This window comes from Mytilus edulis, chromosome 9, assembly GCF_963676685.1.
Source record: "Mytilus edulis chromosome 9, xbMytEdul2.2, whole genome shotgun sequence".
Classification (NCBI taxonomy): domain Eukaryota; kingdom Metazoa; phylum Mollusca; class Bivalvia; order Mytilida; family Mytilidae; genus Mytilus; species Mytilus edulis.
In genome coordinates, this window is record NC_092352.1 from 35,126,154 (window position 1) to 35,138,642 (window position 12,489).

At 33.9% G+C, this 12,489-nt stretch overlaps 1 protein-coding gene across 1 annotated transcript in view; it reads left to right on the plus strand.

Annotated features, from left to right (window-relative positions):
• Positions 1-12,489, plus strand: part of LOC139488224 (protein ecdysoneless homolog) — a 48,415-nt gene that overhangs the window by 18,367 nt on the left and 17,559 nt on the right. The gene's annotated exons all lie outside the window — the stretch shown is intronic.

The window sequence follows — 12,489 nt, forward strand, 5'->3', positions numbered from 1 at the left end:
ACAATGTTTATTACCACAAAGCACACTTTAAATTTAAATTTGGTTTGTGTCACTTTTATTGTTCCTGAGTTATGTCCATTTATATAGTTATATGCAAGCACAGGCATTGTCTGTGACCTGTGGACACATTCGCCATTTTTATACGACCTCAAAAAAATTTGCAGTCATGTATTGTCAGCAGTGGTGGCACTGTCAGTGTCTCTGAAGACATTTGGTTTCCGGACAATAATCATAAGTAAATAGAAATCTGTGAAATTTAAACACAAGGTTTATAACCACAAAAGGAAGGTTTGGATTGATTTTGGGGGTTATGGTCCCACCCTTTTAGGAACTAGGGGCCAAAAAGGGGCCCAAATAAGTAATTTTCTAGTTTCCTACCCCAAAAGGATGGTTAGGATTGGCATTTGGGATGTTATGGCTCAAACTGTTAAGAATTAGGAGCAAAAAAGGAGGAAAAACAGTTCACAGCAGCATAGTGTATTACACAAAGCCAAAAAATTGAATATAAAATAAAATTCTAGTCGTGAAAACAACTCTAAGTTCTTTGACTACAGTTATTCTGTGTCTGAAATCTATTATGTGTCAAATATTTATAATTACAATCAAAATCAGACCTGTATCAAGCATGAATTATGTGTCAATTTTTGCCCCAACTGTTCAGGGTTGGACCTCTGCAGTCATATCCAGCTATGCTAGGCAAAGCAATTTATTTAGAAAAGTAATATCTGAAGTGATACAAAGGACCGGTAAGGGCAAATTGAGGCCTAAAATTTCAGATACACACTTTGATGACACTTTTTGAAAAATGACGCTTTCAGCTGCATGTTTCTATACTAGTGAACTGAACTTCCACTACATTTCTCTGCCTACCGCGCTTGGTTCGTATTTACTTTCCATTACATTTCTCTGTCTACCGCTCTTGGTTTCGTATTTACTATTTTACATTTAAACTGGAATTTGCTTTTATTATGATTTTTGTGTAGTAATCAACCGGGAACCAGTTTACATACCTCCGGTCCTTCTTATTACCAAAAAGATCGAAGTGTACCAACCAATGTTGTTAAGATACTCATAAATCTATTTTTATAACTTTATTGATTATGTGAAGTAAAACTAAAACATTGTTAAAACATTAAAAATCTATAATTAATCGGGGAAAACTTGATAGTCTTTTCTTTTTACAAACCACTGCCTTTTTTATAAGAAAATATAATGTGTCCGTGTTGGTCCACTTTCTATTGATTATTAGACAGATCGAAGTTACGGAAATCCGACTCAATCTTTGTTTACAAAGTTACAACATTAGAGTCTGTAACAGACTGTATCTGTATGACATGTGCATTGACATGTGCATAAATTGTCGATATCGATGCTGGCTTTAATACAACGGTTTTATTGGCGGGGTGGGATCGATCGCCCTGATCGGCGCGATCACTGTCTTACGGAATTCTAGTCAAATCGGCACTTGGTTAAATCGGCACCTGGTCAATTCGGCACCCGGTATAGTCAAATCGGCATCTAGTCAAATTGGCACCTGGTTAAATCGGCACTTGATATAGTCAATTCGGCACCCATGTTAGATTTGTTTAATATATATTTTAACAGTATTTTAAGCAAAAACAGTAAAAATAAGGAATGGGTTGTCCAGAAATTTTACAGTATTTACCCAAGAAAAGGTAGATAAGGAAGGAGTTGGCCAGAAATATTAACCTAATTTTATCATGTTTATTCACATTTTTAAAGGTTGAATTATTTATATTTATAATTGGATGCCTAATTGACTTTAAATAGGTGCCGATTTGACTAGATGTCGATTTAACAAGGTGCCGATTTAACTTGTACCATATTAATAAGGCCCTAAAGTGAGTTTGAATATTGTACGGTGTTTTACTTGGCGGAATGTCAGTACACTCACAGTAAGAGTTATTCTTTACTTGCTTTTCCACAATAATTGTTTCGTGGTATTCTTTGAATTTCTCGGCAGTTATGGTTCTCTTCGGACATGCTTTTAAGAGGAATTCGTCTGGTTCAATAGCGTGAATCAGACCCCCAACTTCTTTGTACATAAATACTAACTTTGGCTTGAACGTTTTGTTCGTCCTCGTCTGGAGATCTTGTTGTAGTTCTAGTTTGGCAAGCATTTTGGAGACTTATCCATCCTCTTTTGACTTGTAATCTCTGGTGATAAATATTGCCGCTTGACATGTTTATTTTTGTTACCGGGTAGGGGTCGCATACGATGGCTCCATATTAAATTATGAGATCAATTCCTAAAGGTCTAGTTCATTATCCAATCTGACACAAATTTCAATAACTGGAATGCCACCCAAGTTGAATATATGGTGACCCACTATAACAGCATAATTACTTGGGATTGTATTTAATACCATGATGGTTCAATGGCATAAACTTAAATGGAGACAAAATTTAACATGAAAGATTGTGGATTAGTGTAAAATAAAAAAAAAAATAGCTTACTATAATATATGGTTAATGAATGAATATCAAATTATATGGGTCATGGGCAGAGTTGTTATAAAATATCAATATGGCAGAGAAGTGGTTTCAAGTTTCATATGAAGGGACCTGACTGACATGAAATAAAAAAATCAAAGGAGTATCCCTATTTGTCTAATCTTCAATGTGAAATAAAACAAGTATAACAATATTGTGTAAATCTACAGAAATAGAATTTGCTTCAAGTAACAGAAAAAACTACATTTGTGTATGTCACTAGTAACTTATTTAATGAATATGTGGGTAATTAGTCCTATAACATATGACCTCAGGAGCATTATTTACTATTTCTATTTACTGTTCTGATAATTTTTTTTTTACTATCAATGTGTCACACTTCGCATTCAAAAATTAAAAAAAAATGAAAATATCAGTATAAAAACGTTAAAAATTGAATAAGAATGCGGAGTCATATGTTAATAGGACTAGTGGGGTATAAGAGCTTATTACAACAGGCTCTTCATAATCATTTGGTTTGAAAGGATACTAGTAGTCTGTATTCTTGAATTAGAAAAATGTAATTGCAAGAAAAAAAAATACATATTAATTAGAATACTTTAGATCATTCAGGTAGTCTTTATTTAGTACGTACAAAAGAACAGCAAGTAGTCATTGGATATTGTAGATCATATAAATAGTCTTGACCTATTTATTAGTACAAAAGAACAGCTAGTAATCATTGGATATTGTATATCATTCCAGTATTCTTGACCTATTTATCTGTACAAAAAAAAACAGACAGTAGTCATTGGATACTGTAGATCATTCAGGTAGTCTTGACATTTTACTATTAACAATAACCACAAAAAACCTATTTCTCGTATCAAACATAAACTAAAAGAACTAGCCATGAAATTTGTTTTTGTCCCGGCCGATAAAGCTGCTAATTACATTATTATTGTTTGACGTAAATTTTACATTGAAGTTCTGAAAAAAGAAATCACCAATTCACAACATTCCAACTGACTCCATTTTCATAAAACGACATCTGTAACAAACATAAACTTTTAGCTACCGCTTTACAAGCAGAGCCAAATACAATGAAAGTCCCAACTATTTACTGGCTTCCGAAGCTACACAAAACACCTTACAAATATAGATTTATTTCGTCTTCAAGCCATTGTTCCACTACTAAATTGTCTATTCTTCTTACCAGCACACTTGGTACAATTAAAAATCTGATAATAAATTGTTCAAATAAGGCCTTCGAAAATAGTGGAATTAATTACTTTTGGAGTGTCAAGAACTCGTTGGAAGTACTTGATAAATTGCATGCTTATATTGGTGATTTTGAATCTGTTCAAAGTTTTGATTTTTCTACCCTGTATACCACATTTCCTCATATTCTCATTAAGAAAAAATTCACACACCTAATAAAATGGGCATTTAAAAAGTCAGAATGTGAATATATATGTTCAAACTCTTTTAGGTCATTTTTTAGTAGCAATAAACAAAAAAAACTATGTCAATTGGACATGCTTTGATACTATATATGCCCTTGAATTTTTACTAGATAACATTTTTGTTCGCTTTGGGAATTCCGTATATCGTCAGATTATCGGAATTCCAATGGGGACTAACTGTGCACCACTTATTGCGGACCTGTTTTTGTATTGCTATGAGTTACAATTTATGACAAAAATAAGCAAAGACCCATCGAAACAACATCTGATAAACAAATTTAATAATACTTTTAGATATTTGGATGATATTTTGGCTCTCAATAATGACGACTTCAGTATGTATATTAAAGAAATTTATCCTGCTGAACTTACTTTAAATAAAGCTAATACTAACAATGACCACTGTCCTTTCCTCGATCTTGATATCTATATCACTAACGGAAAGCTGAATACTAAAATTTATGATAAAAGAGATGATTTTTCATATCCTATCGTTAATTATCCTTTTTTAGATGGTGACGTTCCCTTGTCACCATCTTACGGTGTTTATATATCTCAACTTGTAAGAATCGCTCGTGTATGTAACAATGTTTTAGATTTTAACGAGAGAAATTTATGTATTACTGAAAAATTATTACACCAGGGTTTTCGATATCACAAACTAGTCAAAACATTTACTAAATTTTATCATCGGTATAAGGACATCATTCGTAAATATAGCTCAACATGCAGACTTCTTATACGTTCAGGTATTTCACATCCAATTTTTTATGGAAATATTCTTTATAAAGCACAAAGGTGTCAGTATTCACCTCAAAAACTAACAAAACCTTTGAATAGACTTATTAAGAAGGGACATAGTTACGATACTGTTGTCAGGTCATTAAAGATTGCATATTTTGGCGTTAATATTGATTCACTTATAGGGTCTTTGCATCGGAACTAAACACATTTATTCAATAACCAGTTGTTGGCATGACACGGGTTATGTTCTTCTCATATATGTTATGATGGTATGATACTAAACCCCTAACGGGAAGGATTGTGCCTGATGTTCATATGATGAAATCATAATCTTTCAGTCAGTTTAATTGAAGTCTGGAGCTGGCATGTCAGTTAACTGCTAGTAGTCTGTTGTTATTTATGTATTATTGTCATTTTGTTTATTTTCTTTGGTTACATCTTCTGACATCAGACTCGAACATCTCTTGGACTGAATTTTAGTGTGCGTATTATTATGCGTTTACTTTTCTACATTGGCTAGAGGTATAGGGGAGGGTTGAGATCTCACAAACATGTTTAACCCCGCCGCATTTTTGCGCCTGTCCCAAGTCAGGAGCCTCTGGCCTTTGTTAGTCTTGTATTATTTTAATTTTAGTTTCTTGTGTACAATTTGGAAATTAGTATGGCGTTCATTATCACTGAACTAGTATATATTTGTTTAGGGGCTAGCTGAAGGACGCCTCCGGGTGCGGGAATTTCTCGCTACATTGAAGACCTGTTGGTGACCTTCTGCTGTTGTTTTTATGCAGTTAAGCTGCATTATGCGAGCACCCTAGATTTGTGTTCTACCCAATAAATCCTGAAATACTTGCCATTGTTATTATCTAGCTTGTTACTATGTTATATTTAACTAATTGAACACTTTTTTAATACTTTTTATTCTGGATTACCAAACAAATGACCAGAAAAACCTTAAATGATCGTCGATTTATCCAAAAGTTTTAAAGTTACACATAGGAAGTAGTGCTTATTAAGAATCCTTGTGTAGTTCATTATGACTTGTGCTTTTAGCTAAGATGTCAAAGAACAATTGTATGAAATATTTAATCGCCGAAAATCTCTTAAGACAAGCAGTTTAGATTTCCCAAATGACAAAAGTCGTAGGAATATTGTTTGTCATCAATACGTAGTACAACTACGTCAGTAGTCTATTATATAATAAGTTCAACTGTTCATGCTGTTGGCGGCAATTTCAAATTAGAAAAAGAAATTTTCGTAGCTTTTCAATTTGGAGGCAGGTGTGCAAATTAGCGGTGGTCCGAGGTCCGCGACCTTCCACTTTTGCAAGCGGAATTTCGACTAGGATAGTTGGTTTCTAGCTACGCCCGACGTAGTCGCTTTACATTTGAAAGAAAATAAGAAATTACTTTGCAAACCTTTTCACCATGTTCACCAAAGTCTCCAATTAAACGAGCTAAAAACTTATTTTTATCATTATTATTCATGACGGTGATGTTCATTTTGTTCAACCGCTAGCTTTATACAGAAAATCGCCGACAAATATTGTATAAATTCGAGTAAAATCGTATCTGATTGACAAAAACAACATTGTAAACACATAACAATGGCGGCCGTGAAGACAAAATTTTACAAAATCGGATCCGATTCCGGAAGCGGATAAGGGTAATTCCGGGTTTGACGATCATTTACAAAATAAATCCAAGCAGGTGAAAAAATACATCTATGCATGGTAAATGAATATAAACACTAGTATTGTAAACCAAAAGATATATGTAAAAGAAAGAAAAAGCAGGGAAATATTTTATTCAGAAACTAAAAATTACTTTTTGATAAATTTTAATTTAACAAGAGTGCACACGCTGAAATGTCTCGCCTTCTATACTATAATTATTGATATTATGTTGATAGTCCTAAGTATACAGCTAAGCTTTATTATACAACTGTCACATAAACTTAACATTAACCAAGATAACTAAACAAAGACCAATGAACCTTGAAAATGAGGTCAAGGTCAGATAAACCATGCCAGGCAGACATGTACAGCTAACAATGTTTCTATACAACATATATAGTTGACCCATTACTTATAGTTTAAGAAAAATAGAACAAAACACAAAACTTAAAACTGTGCAATGAACCGTGAAAATGAGGTCATGGTCTAATAAAACCTGCGCGACTGACATAAAGATCATGAAATGTTTCCATACACCAAATATAGTTGACCTATGGCATATAGTTTTAGATAAAAAGACCAAAACTCAAAAATTTAACTATAACCACTGAACCATGAAAATGGGGTCAAGGTCACATGACTATGCTCGCTAGACATGTACACCTTACAATCATTCCATACAACAAATATAAAAGACCTATTGCATATAGTATGAGAAAAACAGACCAAAACACAAAAATTTAACTATAACCACTGAACCATGAAAATGAGGTCAAGGTCAGATGACACCTGCCAGTTGGACATGTACACCTTACAGTCCTTCCATACACCGAATATACTAGCCCTATTGCTTATAGTATCTGAGATATGGACTTGACCACCAAAACTTAACCTTGTTCACTGATCCATGAAATGAGGTCGAGGTCAAGTGAAAACTGTCTGACAGACATGAGGACCTTGCAAGGTACGCACATATGAAATATAGTTATCCTATTACTTATAATAAGAGAGAATTCAACATTACAAAAAATTTGAACTTTTTTTTCAAGTGGTCACTGAACCATGAAAATGAGGTCAAGGACATTGGACATGTGACTGACGGAAACTTCGTAACATGAGGCATCTATATACAAAGTATGAAGCATCCAGGTCTTCCACCTTCTAAAATATAAAGCTTTTAAGAAGTGAGCTAACACCGCCGCCGCCGCCGCCGCCGTAGCCGCCGCCGCCGGATCACTATCCCTATGTCGAGCTTTCTGCAACAAAAGTTGCAGGCTCGACAAAAATCCAATACAACGTGACAGCTGGGAACAGTATATCTAACAATATACATGTTCATGGTCACAGTCTAAATTTTCTTTATAAATGATAAATGATGATAATGCATGTGAGATGCTTTTAAAGTGTAAACATATTACTGCAATTTCGAGGGGTTATTTGTTTTTTTCTCAATTTTGAAGGGTCAATTAAAGTAGCTGAAAGTTTCATTCTTTATTTTCACAAATAATGCAACTATATTATATATACCTTAATGTAAGTAAATCATATGATATATAGGTGGCATTCTTTGGGCCACTCTACCCCCTCCTGTTTGATAACTTGGAAACGGTCGAGCTCCCCACCCCTAAACCATAAGAGGGGCAGATCCAGGATTTTAGGTTAGGAGGGGCGCAAACTTAAATTTTCTCCGAGCAGAGCGAGGCTAAAAAAAAATTGAGGTAAAATTATCGGAATATTCTTTATTAAGCTGAGAACAACCCATGCTTTGCAAATTTAAGGGGGGTGCAAGCCCGCAACCCTCCCCCGTCTGAATCTGCCCCTGCATATATTTTTTTTCAAGTATAGGACAATATAATAAATAAAAAATGAAATATGGGTAATCCCTGGAGTTACCCCACCCCCTCCTGTTTGAGAACTTGGAAACGGTCGAGATCCACACCCCTTAACCATATATATTCATGTTTGTGACAATATGAAAAATCAAATGAAATATAGGAAGAGTTGCTAGGGGTCACCCCACCCCTCCTGTTTTAGAATTTAAAAATGGTCGAGATCCCCATCCCTAAACCATATATATTAATGTATGGGACAATATAACAAAAAAGATGAAAGATAGGGGAGTCCCTGAGGTCACTGTTCACCCTCCTGTTTGAGAACTTGGAAATGGTCAAGATCCTTACCCCTAAACCATATATACTCATGTATGGGACAATATGACAAATCAAATGAAATATAAGGGAAGTCCCTGTGGTCATCCCAACCCTCCTGTTTGAGAACTTGGAAACGGTCAAGATCCCCACACCAAAACAATATATATTCATGTATGGGCCAATATAACTAATTAAATGAAATATAGGGGGAGTCCCTTGGGTCACCCTACCCTTCCTGTTTGAGAACTTGGAAACCAATGAGATCCCCACCCCTAAACCATATATATTCATGTACAATATAACAAATAAAATGAAATGTAGGGGAAGTCCCTAGGGTCACCCTACCCCCAGTGGCGGATCCAGAAATTTTCATAAGTGGGGCCCACTGACTGATCTAAGAGGGGCCCGCTCCAGTCACGCTTCAGGGATTCCCTATATAAGCAACCAAATTTTTTCACTAAAAGGGGGGCCGGGCCCCCTGCCCCCTAAATCCTCTACCTACCCCTACCTGTTTGAGAACTTGAAAACCGTTGAGATCCCCACCCCTAAATTATATATATTCATATGTATGGGACAAAATAACAAATCATTTACATTTACTATGGGCAAGTCAGTCAGACCTCATCTTTGATCCCTGTTGTAGTGAACATTTGTCTGATTCGTGTCTCATAACTTTTGTACTATAGAACACAAACTCAGTTTTCTTTCCAGGGAAACCAGTCCATTCATACTTTTACATGTTCATACTAAGTCAAATTGAACTTCTAGCAGTCAAATAAAACCAAGGTTAACTACCAAATAGAACAACTGCAATCATTGGGAACTTGTACCACTGCAGACACACCATAAAAAATATACATTGATATATGCATTGCTTTTGAAACCTTGATAACATATAAATTATTTGCCTTAATAAATAAATCATTAGATAAACATGAATGTACTATATATGAATGTTTAATGTTGAGGCAACATTGCCACAGTTTTCATAATTACGGTTGCCTTGGTTTTTGGTTAACTGCCTTCAGCGCTTACAGCGCTTTGATTTTCTATGGTCGGGTTGTTGTCTCTTTGGCACATTCCCCATTTCCATTCTCAATTTTATTGACCTATTTATTTGTACAAAAAAACATGCCAGCAGTCATTGGATACTGTAGATCATTTAGGTAGTCTTGACTCTTGACCTATTCATTTGTATTAAAAAAAAAACAGTCAGTTGTCATCTTCACTTCACACACTCATATACGAATATCAATTATATGCTTACGAGACATGTTGCAATGTTCAACTTATTACGGTATGTGAAAATCAAGACTTGCATAAAAAATATCCCAATATTAGAGGCAGTGGCGTCATTTTTCCTCAGAGCTTTCAGCTCTTTGATTAAACACTTATTGTATACTTCAGTCAATTCAATAAGTTTATGTGAAAGATTTTAACTGATTAAGTCATTAGAGAAGCTAAAATTCAAGCTCAATTATAAAAAATCTATCAAATTTGTCATAATATATCACTTTTCAGATGGTTTTTGTCAAAAATGAAAGAGGCCACTTCCATGTTCACTCTCAACCTTTATATATGTTATGTATTATCATCAAATACAACTTACATTTTTACAATACAATAGGGGTGATTGCAGCGTTAAAGGTTTACTGTCAATTGTCTGATATCTTTGTCGTTTATTGGGTGATAGGTAGGAGACATTTCACCCTTTACTCCATGGAAATATTTTTTTAAAACATGATTCGCATAGGATTTTTTCAATACAAAAAAATCATCAGGTTTAAAGTATTAATGCATTGCTAAAACAAATACTTCATCAATGAAAGTCCAGTAAGATATTCGCATGAATATCCTCTTTATTTTAGATATAAATTTTATTAAGTCTGATACCAATTTTTGGTAGTGAAAACATTTCAACTGAGGCACTACACAGGTGTCAAAAGGCGTCATTATGGAGTAAATTCTGGTTTTACGATGACAAATAGTAAGGACAAAAATCATTGAAAAAAAACAGTAAGATCCAGAAAATGCTAAAAGGGCATTGATTCCAGGCAAATATTACACACATGTTTTTAAGAAAAAACAGCCCCTTCTGTAAAAACTGACTGTCATGAAATACCCAAAGGTGTTTAAAGTGGCATTAAACACCAAAAGTTCAATCAATCTATACGACACAGGTGAGAAATGTACCTGTAGCATAGTCATCCTGTTACTTATTTTGATTGATAACAATGTTATTGTTTTATTGATTACAACCTTCAAAGTTTTAGATAAAAATAATACAGAAAATTAAACACTTAATCAAATGAAAAAAGTAATTAATTTTAACCTTGAATTTGACATTTCATCAGTTGATTGTCTATTTAATCAATACCAAATATGTAATAAATTGGTAATTTTTTTCTCATCAAGCTATTATTGACCAATAATGTTGGTAGTTAAAGTGAATAAATCTATCATTATCTGACAATGCTTAATTAGATTTTATAAAGACGGGTAAAATATGTTTATTCAGGGGTCATGAAGAGGTACCCGTTTCTGTAGATATTGTTATGATATTTGAAGAAAAAATTGACACAAAATCAGAAAAAATATTTGATTTAAAGAAAAACTTAGTCCTTTAAATTGTTCAATATGTTGCATTAACTTGACATTTTTGTCACATATTTCTCTAGTATACTACTGAACAGAATGAATTTCTATCTGGTGAGCAGCTTGACAGTAATAACTTTTAATATCTAATGTGCCTTTCAGATCTGCCAGACACATGCTTCCTGTTTTCTGAAACATATCTGTTTACTTAACTAGAAAAATGTAAAAATCAATTTAAATCAAGGTTGTATCATTTGTAAATAGTAATGATGAAATCTTGTGAGATTGATTTGGTAGTAGTTTGGGAGTTTAACTTGATTTGTAGTATTTTTGAATTTTGGTGTCATCTGAGCATAAGACAAGATAATTTTGTATTGGGTCTTGCCACATCAGCATGAAGTTCACATTTCGGCTGATGTTGTTTAGTTTAAACATATTTATTTATACTATAGTGGATTGGGAAACAAGTTATATTAATCCCTTTCCACTTTGATATTGTTGGAGATGGCACATGGTCTTCCTTACAAGACTTAGATATTTTTTAACCTCAAATGGGATAAGAGACATATACATCAGTTTTTTTCATCAGTCGTACTATTATTCTACTGATGATGATTAAAGTACTGTTTTGAAATTTTGATTTGATTTTTTTTCTTCTGATTTTTATACGACCGCAAAATTTGAAAAATTTTTCGTCGTATATTGCTATCACGTTGGCGTCGTCGTCTGCGTCGTCGTCGTCCGAATACTTTTAGTTTTCGCACTCTAACTTTAGTAAAAGTGAATGGAAATCTATGAAATTTTAACACAAGGTTTCTGACCACAAAAGGAAGGTTGGTATTGATTTTGGGATTTTTGTCCCAACATTTTAGGAATTAGGGGCAAAAAAGGGCCCAAATAAGCATTTTCTTGGTTTTCGCACTATAACTTTAGTTTAAGTTAATAGAAATCTATGAAATTTTGACACAAGGTTTATGACCACAAAAGAACGGTTGGGATTGATTTTGGGAGTTTTGGTTTCAACAGTTTAGGAATTAGGGGCCAAAAAAGGGCCCAAATAAGCATTATTCTTGGTTTTCGCACAATAACTTTAGTTTAAGTAAATAGAAATCAATGAAATTTAAACACAATGTTAATGACTACAAAAGGAAGGTTGGTATTGATTTTGGGAGTTTAGGTCCCAACAGTTTAGGAATTAGGGGCCAAAAAGGGACCCAAATAAGCATTTTTCTTGGTTTTCGCACCATAACGTTAGTATAAGTAAATAGAAATCTATGAAATTTAAACACAAGGTTTATGACCATAAAAGGAAGGTTGGTATTGATTTTGGGAGTTTTGGTCCCAACAGAATAAGGGGCCCAAAGGGTCCAAAATTAAACTTTGTTTGATTTCATCAAAATTGAATAAT